The 12,958-nt window shown below is 47.7% G+C and overlaps 1 pseudogene; it reads right to left on the bottom strand.

Annotated features, from left to right (window-relative positions):
- Positions 1 to 8,822: 8,822 nt before the first annotated feature.
- On the bottom strand, positions 8,823 to 9,739 carry LOC122153138 (annotated as a pseudogene).
- Between the last annotated feature and the right edge of the window lie 3,219 nt (positions 9,740 to 12,958).

Genomic DNA, 12,958 nt, shown 5'->3' with positions numbered 1-12,958 from the left:
GCATGACTGTGGGGGCACTGGGGGGGAACTGGCTTCCAGACTTCCCCTACTCATGTTAACTGGAACCGGTACTCCTGTTGATGGTACAGGAATACGATCACTGTCAAAAAGCATAGATCCGGATGTGCCACTTTCTGGGGTAACGGTGGAACTTTCCCCCCCCAACTTTGTTGTTGCCATGGCTGCAAGGTTCTTTTCAAGCTCATACCGCTTAACATTATTCACCACCTCCCACCACAGTTTCATCAATTTCCTTGCAGCTTTATCCTCATCAATTACCATATCCCATAAAACATCGCCTAATCTTCTCCACTCCTCGACATCAAAAAGAGAATTAGGATCTTGAAAGCATCCTTTGACCCATCCTAATGCTACTAAACCCACGAGTGATTTTACACAATCTACTCCCCGCTTTTCTAAAAAGCGCTGTAATAAATCTAGGGCTACCTCCTGTTCCATATTGCTGGCCCTGTGCCCCCTGATTCAGGCACAGTACCTGTTCCTGCCGACCCTGTTCCCCCTAATTCAGGCATCGTGTGCCCCCTAATTCAGGCACAGTACCTGTTCTTTTCGATGCCCCCTCATTAAGGCACGAGTTGCAGCTTTTGCCAGTAGCCCTCGCAGACGGCGAACACCTATGTTGGTTCAGGTCCTCGGAACGACACATCGGAGATCCAATGTTCGATCGTTCTTGACCCCCCAGATGCTGCTGTATCCGGTGCTTATCTGTGTCCACTGCTCTGTCCTTTTATCCTTCTATTCTGGTCCCTGTTCTGGCACCATCTTGCGAGCAGCGGAGGAACAATGCCGAGACAAACTCAATATGAGTGATAAAGCATCATTCCACTTTATTGGTCCAGGATACATATATTTATACAGACAACGATAATTATTATGCCTACTAGTCACTAGCTGATTGGCTTAAGCTCTAAAAGTCGTATTCGCATGGTCCACTTACTTGAGGTTAGCTAACAGCACAAGCTTCTCATAACACTAAGTTTCTCAGGTCACTATTTCTAATTCCTCTTGACTCGTTTTCGATACACAGCGATACACAAGGCCGAAGTGTCCTTGAAATTCTTCATGTATCAGCAGCTGCGAGCAGCTGCAGGCAAACCCTAGTGAGGCCCAGCATCAGCCCCTAGAACAGGCTCTGATCATACAAATGCTCGGTGGACTCATGACCCTTGTCTCTGTGCCATTCTCCAACAGTTGCTAGCACCTCACTAGTATATATCTGGTCAGGAACACTTCGGTGTTCACATCTGTACTTTCTGGTCTTGATACGGGACATTGTATTTTTCGTATTCTTTAATTTGTTTCTGTGCTTCTGAATCTTGTAACTTTGTAACTCTGGTAACACGGGAAACAATGAAACACTGTTGAAATACTGTTGAGGTTTTATGCATAAATGAGTGAATGAGACGTGTAGTTATGCACGAAGCGAGTGTGGAGCTTTGATCCGCGGTTCTGTTATCCCGCGAGGGGTGCAGCTGGAGATAAGCGAAGAGAAAGAATGGAACAAAAAAAAAAAGGCAAAAAAAGAAATGTATACGGTCGGTTTACTATGGCATTTAAATTTTCAAACCTGTTTAAAGAAGGGAGATCGAGTAAGAGTTCTATACCAAGAAACACTCCCTTCGGTTGGCTTTTAGCTCATTGGAAAGAGATGTATGATGAATTAAGCAAAAGTCAACTTACTGAATTTTGTAATCATGAATGTTCATTTAATAAATTAGAAGACGGAGAAATGTGGCCCCTGAATGGGACCGTAAGTTATAATACTATATTGCAATTAATGTTATTTTGTAAAAGGGAAGAAAAATGGGATGAGGTTCCATATGTAGATGTTCTTTTATCTGCGAGAAAAAACGGAGTGGCAAAAAGAATGTGGACTGATTAATCAAGTGATGTCTCTTATGGTAAAGGATAAAAAGGTTCAGGAACGTTGCCCGTCATGTACTTCCACGAAAATGTGCTTTAAACATTTGGCACTGAAGGGAAGGGGACATACAGAAACAGGTCCTGAATTAGATATTGCTCCTACTGCCCCAATAATTCTTGCAGTTCCCATATACCCCCCCCCCCCATTCCACTGCCTTTCTCTGAATGTGGACCTGACTCCAGACCTAGGCATCCGACTGGGAAATCAGCCCCGGGTGCTGATTTAAGAGAAGGGCACACACTACAATTTTGCAATTGTTTTTACAGATCTCAAGAGGTCCTTTAAGGGGAGGAATACAAGGGGGAAGAGGAGGATTGACTGACAGAACCCTTCTCGGAATAAATCAGTGTGCCTTTTGTAAGAAGGAGGGGCACTGGAAAAAGGATTGTCCAAGGAAATTAAATGGTCAGCAAACAGCAGCTAATGTGATGATTCTAGGAGAGTATGCAGATTTACGGGGACCGGAGGTGAACCCAGCTGAGCCTCTGGTTACAGTTAAGCTGGGAGAGAAGGAGGTTACATTTTTGGTGGACACTGGAGCAACGTTCTCAGTTCTGAACAAACAGAAGGGGATGATAGGATCTAAAACGGTAAATATTGTGGGAGCCACAGGAAAGGAGGAAAACCAGCCATTCTTACAACCGTTGAATTTAAAATTTGGAACTAAAATCATAACACATGAATTTCTTTACGTTCCAGAATGTCCGGTACCCTTAATGGGAAGAGATTTGCTATCCAAATTAAATGCCCAGATAGTTTTTGAAAATGAAGAATTATTGTTAAAAATACCAGAATCAAAAACAGGGGAAATTTTGATGATACAGGAAAAAACAAAGATACAAGAAATCCCCCCAGAAGTGAGTTATGCAGTAGTCCCCATGGTATGGGAAACTGATGTCCCTGGAAAATCAAAATTGGCACAACCAGTGAAAATTGAATTATAGGAAGGAGCAAATCCAGTTAGGATCAAACAATACCCAATTAAACCTGAGGCAAAACAGGGAATTAAAAAGCTGATTGACAAATACTTGAAATATAAGATTTTAGAAGAATGTGAGTCAGAATATAATACCCCTATTTTACCAGTCCGAAAGCCCACAAGTGAGTACAGATTAGTACAGGATTTGAGAGCTATAAATCAAATTGTAAAAGACATTCACCCAGTAGTGGCAAATCCATATACCTTACTGACAGCTCTTAAAGAAAAATATCAGTGGTTTACAGTGCTTGATTTGAAAGATGCTTTCTTTTGCATACCCCTGGAACAGGAAAGTTGTAAGCTGTTTGCTTTTGAGTGGGAAAACCCACAAACAGGGTGCAAAGTACAGTTAACCTGGACATGACTACCCCAAGGATTTAAGAACAGCCTAACAATCTTCGGCAGCCATCTAGCCAAAGAACTAGAGGTATGGACAAATGAAAAGAGAGTGACTCCGTGACCAGAACATCTACACTTACAATATGTGGATGGCATCTTAATAGGTACAGAAGAAAAGACAGCCTGTATATAGGTAAACATTGAACTTTTAAATTTTTGGGGGGACTTAATGGGTATAAGGTGTCTAAGAAGAAAGCCCAAATAGCAAGCCAAACAGTGATATATTTAGGCTTTGAGATTTCAAAGGGGCAAAGAAGATTGGGGACTGATCGAAAGGAAGCAATCTGTGCTATTCCAGAACCTTGGACAGTACATGAATTAAGAGCTTTCTTGGGAATTGCCGGGTGGTGTCATCTTTGGATTATGGATTATGGTCTCTTGGCCAAGACATTATATGAGGCCCAAAAATCCACTCCTATTATGTGGGGCAAACAACAACAGGAGGCCTTTTGAAAGCTTAAGCGAGCTTTAATGACAGCAGCAGCTCTAGGATTACCTGATTTAACTAAAGATTTCCAGTTGTTTCTCCATGAATGACAGCACCTTGCCCTGGGAGTCCTGACCCGGAGGATGGGAAGCTGGAAGAGACCTGTGGGGTACTTTTCTAAACAACTGGACACGGTGAGCAAAGGATGGCCTTCCTGCTGGCGGGCAGTAGCAGCAACAGGAATACTGATACAAGAAGCCAGAAAGCTCACCTTGGGAAGAATCCTCACTTTTTGTGTTCCACATATGGCTGTTACAGTGCTGGAACAAAAAAGGGGGTATTGGCTGTCCCCTAGCAGAATGATGAAATATCAGGTAATCCTTACAGAGCAAGATGACGTGATTCTGAAAACAACTAATCTTGTAAACCCTGCAGTTTTTCCGAGTGCTTCACAGGAGGAAGAACAACCTGAACATGATTGTATAATGACTATTGAACATATATACTCTCGTTGAGAAGATTTGAAGAATGTCCCTCTCAAAGGTCCTGAATGGGAGCTGTTTACAGATGGCAGCAGCTTTGTACAGAATGGAACTCGCTACGCAGGATATGCGGTAACAACTGAAAGTACTGTGGTAGAGGCAGATGCACTGCCCAACACTGCATCAGCACAGAAAGCAGAATTAATTGCCTTAACACCAGCATTGGAATTAAGTAAGGGAAAGAAAGTGAACATCTGGACAGATTCAAAATATGCTTTTGGAGTGGTTCATGTCCATGGAGCTTTATGGAAAGAACGAGGACTATTGTCCTCCCAGGGGGAAAATAGTAAACATCAGAAGGAAATTTTACAGTTGTTATTGGCGGTTCAGGAACCAGCCCAAATAGTGATCATGCACTGTAAAGCACATCAATCTGGAAATACAAAAATAGCAGGAGGGAATAGGTTAGCAGATCAAGCTGCCAAGGAAGCAGCTCAACAACGAATGTTACAAATGGCAGTAATTCCTACTAGAACCTAAACTCTCCCAAAGGAACCACCAGAATACTGAAAGGAAGGTGAGAAATTAGCTCAATTTTTAAATGCAAAGAAAAATTTAGAAGGATGGTGGACAACCTCTGAAGGCCAGGTGGTTGTGCCCCCATTAATTATGAGGGAAATACTACAAGTAAAACATCAGGAATGCCTTTGGGGTGTAGAGGCCCTGGTGACATTCCTGAAGAGGCACATAGTATCAGTAAGGATGTCAGAGATGGCTAAATCGGTTGCTGCAGAATGCAATGCATGTTTAAAGAATAATCTGGTGGTACAGAAGAGAGTACAAATGGGCAAACTGAAAGTAGGAGTAGAACCTGGTGACTATTGGTAAATTGATTTTACAGAATTACCCAAATGTAAAGGATATCGGTATGTTCTGGTTGGGGTTGATACCTTTTCTGGATGACCGGAAATGTTAAAATTGACTCTGAAGCATGATTAAGTATCTGAATTTTGGTATTCTGTAAATTTTATAGTCTATGATGGTAGAAACATGGATGAGGGGAAAAATAATCATTATCAGGCCTAGCAGAGGTGACCAATGGTGTTCATAGTGTTTGGTCTGACATACAATTATTTGAAACAGGAATTGACCCTTAAAGCAGAGTTTAATCAAATTATTATACAAGCAGAGGTGAAGCAACAAGATAAGTCATTAAAAGATCCACCATCATATGACAATTTGGCATTCAGTGAGACCACAATTTAAATATGTGAAAGTATTGAGTATGATTATCAATACATTCAAAGTGGGGAAATGTTGCAGTTACCTTAGTAAAACAGTTTGAATCCTAGAATATTATTTTGATTTTAGTTTAAAATTATGATTTTGATTTAACATGAAGCTACAATAGCATTGAGAATATAAAGTACACTGAGGCCCTTAGGATTAAGCAACTAGTATGGTGTGTGCCTTGAACACTATAACAATCGTTACTGACTCTGAATTAACGCAATAGGTACTGGTTATGGATCTTGACTTGAAACAATAGGTACCAGAGGAAAACTGGTTTGGTTGGGAAGATCGGCCAAGGGAGAGGTGAACATTAACCAAGATGGAGTGAGCATGCGCAAGGATGGAGTTCAATCAGCCGACACAGTGATGAAGACTATCGATGACTGCCAGAGGACCCCCGTCCAGTATAACCACGCATGCGTTAGAGACATTTGCATATGATAATAATTCCCAGGAAATAACATGAATATGCTAATCATTGCCCTCCCCCCATTCTATTTAAATCAATCAGTAAAGATGACCAATTATTTCTCTAGTGTAGGAATATAGGTAAGGTGAGGTAACTGACAGCCAATCATTATTAAGGTCAACTTAAACTTTATGAATTTTGTTGATCTTATGTAACTATGACTCTGCTGAAAAAGTGTATAAATATGTTGTGCTTTGTACCTGTCGGGGAACACGTCTTTGGCGGAGTTATCCCCCGTGTTCCCCAGCGCTGGAATAAAGAAGTGCCTGCTTATCTGCTGTGTGTAGATAAGTTCTTTCGCAATTGCGACCGCTAGCAATACGACTGCTGCTGGTCTTGCAGCTTGTTGGATGGATGGGAGCAAGCCATGTGCGTGCTGCTGTCCCATCCTGTGCTCATGTGGAACAGACATGAGAACCCATGTCCAAGCCCTTTTCCTGGGTAGGGCCTGTGGGGTTACTTTGGCAGAGGAACTTTCCCAGCCGTGTTCCTGCTGCTGGCCTGTCACCTCCAGAGACAGAAATGACCTCATGGTCCCCTTCACAGTCATATGTTTCTTGTTGGAGTTTGAGTTTCTGAGACACAATTGACCTCATAATACCATAGTCATCCATCACCCCCCTTATGGCCCAGGACCCAACCAGATAAAAGTATGTTTGTTTTATCAAAGTTATAAAATATATTTCCTACTAATGATCTGAGTGGAGAAGCATGCTTTGCAGGAACTGCTTTATTTAAGTTGTCAGCTTTTATATCTCCTTTTCCATACCTCCTGCTTCTTTTTGTTTCTTCTTCCTCAGCCTCTTCTGTCCTCAGGGGTCTCTCCAAGGGAAAGATTCATTGAATCGTAGAGTAACTCAGATTAGAAGAGATCCCTGAACTTCATCTTGTCTGACATGCCTGCTCAAGGACCAGTGAACTAGATGAGGTTGCTTAAGGCCTGTTCCAGCTTTACATCATCCACAAATGAGCTGAAAGAGTGCTACCTCACATCATACAGGGGGATAATAAACACCTGCAACAGTGACTGGCTGCATGGAGGACTTTGTACCACTGATGACATTTGGGCCTGATTACGGGGCCAACTTCCCACCCACAGTAACACCCACCTCTTTAGCACAGAGAGCATCATTCCAGCTATAAGGACACCATGAGAGACCATATCAAGGGTCTTGCAAAATTCCATGTACACACCACGCCCTTCTTTCCCCTGCCCATTCTGGTTCAGTGATGCCTTTATTGTGTCCTTTAAGTGCCTGCAAATGGCAGCAGGAGGAAGTGTACCATGACCTTCCCAGAGATGCTGGTAAGCTGACCAGCCTGTAATTCTCCCAATACTCCTTCCTGACCTTCTTGAAAATGGGTTTGACATTTTCCTTTTCCATGGACTCCAGAACCTATCTGATTGCTCTGGCACTTTTGAGGGCACAGTCCAGAAAGACAGAGGGGTGTGACAGAGCAGACAGGAGCACTTGCAATGAGCCTGTCCAAGGCAGCTGAGGTGAATCTCACTGGGAAGGTGGGGTTGTTCCTGCAGTCACACACAGAAGTGTCAGGGCTCTGTCAGGTGCCCACAGCTGAGCTGGCCTCAGGCACTCCTCTTACACACAGGGCTGTTCAGAGACACGAGTCCTTCCCTTGCACACGCAGAGGCAGTGCCCTGCAGGAGCCATAGTGTCTCTCTGAACTCCTGCTGCCACCCCCAGAGGCTGGGAGGCACCTCAGCCCTGCGGTGCTCGCCCTGCTCTGCACCCGTGGGAGATGCCCCGAGGCACGAGGAATGGACACAGGGACCGTGGTTCAGGGAAGCACAACCCAGTGCTGCATTCAGGGGGTTTCCCAGGGGATGTGACTCTCTACATGAAGTGACCTCAAGACACAGTCAGTGTCACAGGCCTTCATGGCACCCCCAGGAATAGCTGATGGCATTTGTGCTCACCAGGGTTAATCTCATCTCACATATATGATGTCCATGCTTACATCTCCTTCCTTCAATGTAAAGATGGACTTCTGACCTACTCCTTCAGTGTCCCTCTGTGGAAGGACAAAATACCTCTCCGATCTGAGATGAGAGGCCAGTGGTGGCTGTGAGGGGCCAGTCCGTTCTGATTGCCCTGGGGCAGCTTCCCCGGGGTGCCCAGCGCACATGGGCACAGCCCAGCCCCTGCTCTTCTGGGCCTTCAGGTCCCTGGCCGGAGTCCTGGCTGTGCGAGGACACTGCTGTGTGCCCACACCCTTCACACTCACACACACTTCCACTCCTCACTGGTGGTTTCTCTCCTGGGAAATTCCCTGGGAATGGTCTTGAGAGCAACTCTGGAAGAAGACCTGAGCCTTCCTGCACTGCCCTGAGGAGATCTCTTTGTCTGATGGAAATGCTGTCATGAAGGCCAGCTCTGTCACAGAAGTGCCCACTGCCTGTCCCTGCCTGCGGTCACAGGACTGTCACACCATGGGACAGTGACCAAGGCACAAAAGCACTCAGACCTTAGACCAATACAAGGGCTGACCTGGCGGGTCCAGAGAACAACTTGGAGGAAGGATCTCAAAGAAAAATGTATCTACAGTGTCCTTTCTTTTGTTTAAACATAAAGAGAGCATGGGTCCTCATTTACATAGTCTCTGGGTCAAACAAAAGCTTGATAGATAAATAATTAGAAAAGGGAAAAATAATGACACCTCGTAGCAGAGAACATCATGTAAATTACAACAAAGAAAAAAAAATCATAACCATAAAACGCAACAAAACCTACAGAGTATGACCCTGTATGTAGTGAGTTACATTTTGAGTTATTTACAGAAAGCAGATATTTTATTGTTTCTGAAAATCATCCTGTTACAAGTTTCCTCAGGGCATCCTTGATCTCCTTGTTCCTCATACTGTAGATGAGGGGGTTCACTTCTGGAGGCACCACCGAGTACAGAAATGACACCACCAGGTCCAGGGATGGGGAAGAGATGGAGGGGGGCTTCAGGTAGGCAAAGATGGCAGTGCTGATAAACAGGGAGACCACGGCCAGGTGAGGGAGGCATGTGGAGAAGGCTTTTTGCCGTCCCTGCTCAGAGGGGATCCTCAGCACAGCCCTGAAGATCTGCACATAGGAAAAAAGAATGAAAACAAAGCACCCAAATCCTAAGCAGGCACTAGCCGCAAGAACCCCAACTTCCCTCAGGTAAGAGTGTGAGCAGGAGAGCTTGAGGATCTTGGGGATTTCACAGAAGAACTGGTCTATGGAATTGCCTTGGCAGAGTGGTAGGGAAAATGTGTTGGCCATGTGCAGGAGAGAATAGAGCATCCAGTGCCCCAGGCAGCTGCTGCCATGTGGACACAAGCTCTGCTGCCCAGGAGGGTCCCGTAGTGCAGGGGTTGGCAGATGGCAACATAGCGGTCATAGGCCATGATGGTGAGAAGGAAGTACTCTGATGATATAAAAAATAGAAACAGAAATATTTGTGCAGCACATCCTGCATAGGAGATGTCCCTGATGTCCCAGATACAATTGCTCATGGCTTTGGGGAGAGTGGTGGAGATGGAGCCCAGGTCGAGGAGGGAGAGGTTGAGGAGGAAGAAGTACATGGGGGTGTGGAGGTGGTGGTCGCAGGCGATGGCGGTGATGATGAGGCCGTTTCCCAGGAGGGCAGCCAGGTAGATGCCCAGGAAGAGCCAGAAGTGCAGGAGCTGCAGCTCCCGTCTGTCTGCAAATGCCAGGAGGAGAAATTCAGTTACTGAGCTGCTGTTGGACATTTGCTTCATCTTGAGTAATGAGGGCCTGCCCAAGGAGAAGAAGGCAATGAATGGTTAGCACTGCCTTCTCTGATGAAAACTTGCTTCATTTCTCACTGAACACCCACCTACTCAGATCTGTCATTCCAGAAGTGCCTTCCTGCCACTCCCTGGCTATATCTCTGCTGTTTGCTGGCTGAGGGTGCAGTGGGGACCAAGGGATTCTGCTGTGGGATCTGCAGGAGTCAGTCCTGCTGTGCCCCAACAGGCAGAGAGGAACCCGCAGTGATTTCTCCTTAAATCCCCTCATGAAATTACAGAGATTTCAGCACTGTCCCTGCCAGGGCACCCGGCTGCAGAGCAGAGTTGTGGGGCTCTGCTTTTCTTGATTTTTCACCTCTTGCCCTGTCTTACCTGAGCAGTGAGGTTTGAAGGCAGACAGCCTTGATATTTCTGCTACACTCAGGAGTTCTGTGGAGATCCCAGGGATGCAAATGGACAGAACCTCAGTGCAGAGTGAGGAGAGCCACTCTGTCCATCAGACTTGCTCTCAGCTGCCCTGGGCTTGTAACTCTTGAATCTGGAGGAGGGTCACCCCCAGCTCTGCCCTTGAAAGGAAACTCCATGCTGCTGAGAGCAGAGGAATCCACATTAAAAATCCCCTCCCCATGGAAGATCTCTGAGCTTTTAGATTGCTAGCAGATGGGGTGTTTGGCAAAATGGTCATCTTTCTCTGCAGCCCATGGAGAGCTTTTCCCCAAGAGCCTCAGGCTAGAAGGGGCTGGGGCACCTTGCTCCCCTGGACACATCTGCATGGTAGGACCTGCAGGGCCAGTGGCTGAGCTGCAGCTGAAAGCCCCATCCCCAGAGAGCCTGCAAACCAGAGCAGCAGCAGCAGGGGCAGGTGGAGAAACAAGGAGAAATGCCCCAATGCTTCTGCCAAGGGAGGCAAGGCTAGGGAGGGACAGACGGACACTCGGGGGAGTCTCCTCTGCTGCAGCTCTGGCTGCAGAGGAGGCAGCTCCTGCCCTGGAGCCCGGGGCCTGGAGGGCAGAGGCTGTGCTGGCTGGGGGAGGAGACCAGGGGGTCTTCTTAGGGAAAATCTCCTTCACTGAAGGGCTAATAGGGCAGTGCCCAAATACCATCCCTGAGCCATTGCTGACAGCCTGTTTCTGTCCCTCCCTGCCAAAGCGTCTGGTGCCTGGAGCTGTCCCTGCCTGGAGCTGATTCTGTGTCCCCTTATCTCCTCCCTGTCAGTGCTGCCAGCCCACATCCCATCCACCCTGTGCTCAGCTCTGCCCTGTGGACCCCTCCTGGCAGCAGGACACTGCCCAGGGATAGCCATGTGTTGTCAAGCTGTAAGAGGACACCACAGCAGTGATGGGGCTTTCAGTAGGCAAAGCAACAGGTGAAGGGACTTAAGCAGTTTCCTCACAGAACTTCACAGCTCTCACTCTAATGCTGTAGGAGTCTGGGTCAAACATAGCTCCACTACTATTCACACCCTCCCAAATACATCAAAACTGTAGGCACAGATCCTAGAAAGCCCCTTTCCTTCCACGTACACCCTGCCTTGATGTGCTTCTTGAAAACCTGCCTCTGGCTTTGTGGTGGGGCTAATCTGCATCCCTGATCCACGCAGCAGCAGCCTCTGGAGAGCAGAAGGAGCCTGCCCTGGTGGGGGTCTCTCCTTCCCCCCACAGCTTCTCCCCACGGTGCCGTGGGGAGCTCCCCGGGCAGGCTGAGTGCTGACCCTGGCAGGCGGCAGAGTCCCTGCCCCAGCACACACCCCTGGGGTGCAGGGACCCTGCTGGGAAGGACAGCCCTGGGCACCCCTGCCTGCACACCCGGCTGCACACCCCTGCAGCCAGCCCCGCCAGAAGGCAGCCCTCATGCCCTGGCCCTCGCAGGGGGCACCAGGGGAGCCCTGCTCGGGAGCACCTCTTCCTCCTCCTCCTCCTCTCTCCTCCTCCTCTAGGCAGGGAGGCAGATTCCTTCAGGCGCTCTGCCGCCTTCCCCAGATCCCCTCCCCGAGCTGCAGCTGCATTGCCCTGCACCCCCAGACTTACTGTGGCCAGGGCCCTGACGCTTTCTCCTCCTCGGAGCTCTCAGCAGCCTCCCAGCCCAGGCTGCCTTGAAGCTGTGTGTGCCTCGCTGCTCTGCCCTGGGTGCCTGCAGGCAGTGCCCCCAGCCCTGCTGCGCTGTGCAGAGGAGCTGCTCCTGGGCAGAGCTGTCTCTCTGCAGCGCTGCCCACTTGCCAGGAGCTCCCTCTGGCCCAGGAGCCCAGGCCCAGCTCAGCACCACAGCAACAGCCCAAGGTGCCACTTGCTGTGGCCCCTCTGGGCTCCCTCCAGCTGTCCCTGGGGCTCCAGGGAACCTGCTGTGACACAGCCTCATGCAGTCAGTGGTTTTCCTTTCAGTCATCTCTGGAGAGACTCTTAGTTTCAGTACTAGCATTTCCCCTATCAGGGAAAGAGTTGACTCGAATAATCACCTTTCTTGACTCATCTTTAGGCATGGACAGCCAGACAGGGACAGATAGGGTTCTCCTTTACCCCTGCTGAAGGGAAGGGATTCAGCTGAGTCCAGTCGAGGCATCTCTTCCTGTGTTTGTTGTCCTGAGACTCAAAGTAGACTCAGCTCACTGCCATTACTGCCACAATGATTTCAAGAGGTGGGATTCCTCTTACCTGTCTTCACATTATCATTAAACGTGCTCCTGCAGGTGAGCTCCTTGGCTCAGCTCCCATGGTAATTAATGAAGAGGGAGGCCAGGAGTGAGCTGTTCAGATACAAATGCCTGGTGGACAGCTGAGGTGTCAGGGGTGGCTGAAGTCATGGGCAGGTACCTGCAAACTCAGATGGAGCAGTTCACAGAGACAGCAGGGCAGCATCTGTGGGCATCCTCTTGGAGGCTGCTGGGAATTGTCTTTGGCCAACTGAAATGACAGCTGATGCCAAAATAAGGGCAACTGAACCTGTCCCTTCTCATTAAGTTCAAGGCATTTTGCAAAGTTATTCCTCTGAGCAGCTGGAGTCATGTGTTATAGGGACGGCTCAGTCTCTCTCTTCTCCTTCTGCTGTATTTACTAGATGGCCACTGATGACGTTGGCAGTGGTTTCATGTTCATCCCCACATTGCCTTACTGAATGCAGGGAATCTACTCAATCTCATGTCGAAATCCAGGCCCACAGAGCTTCATTAGAGGTCAGGGCTGGCAGGGACAGCACAGGAACTAC

Source organism: Tyto alba, unplaced genomic scaffold (genome assembly GCF_018691265.1).
Source record: "Tyto alba isolate M040663 unplaced genomic scaffold, T.alba_DEE_v4.0 Super-Scaffold_15, whole genome shotgun sequence".
Lineage (NCBI taxonomy): Eukaryota > Metazoa > Chordata > Aves > Strigiformes > Tytonidae > Tyto > Tyto alba.
The sequence above is the reverse complement of the archived record's forward strand: the minus strand, read 5'-3'. Positions and strand labels throughout refer to the sequence as shown.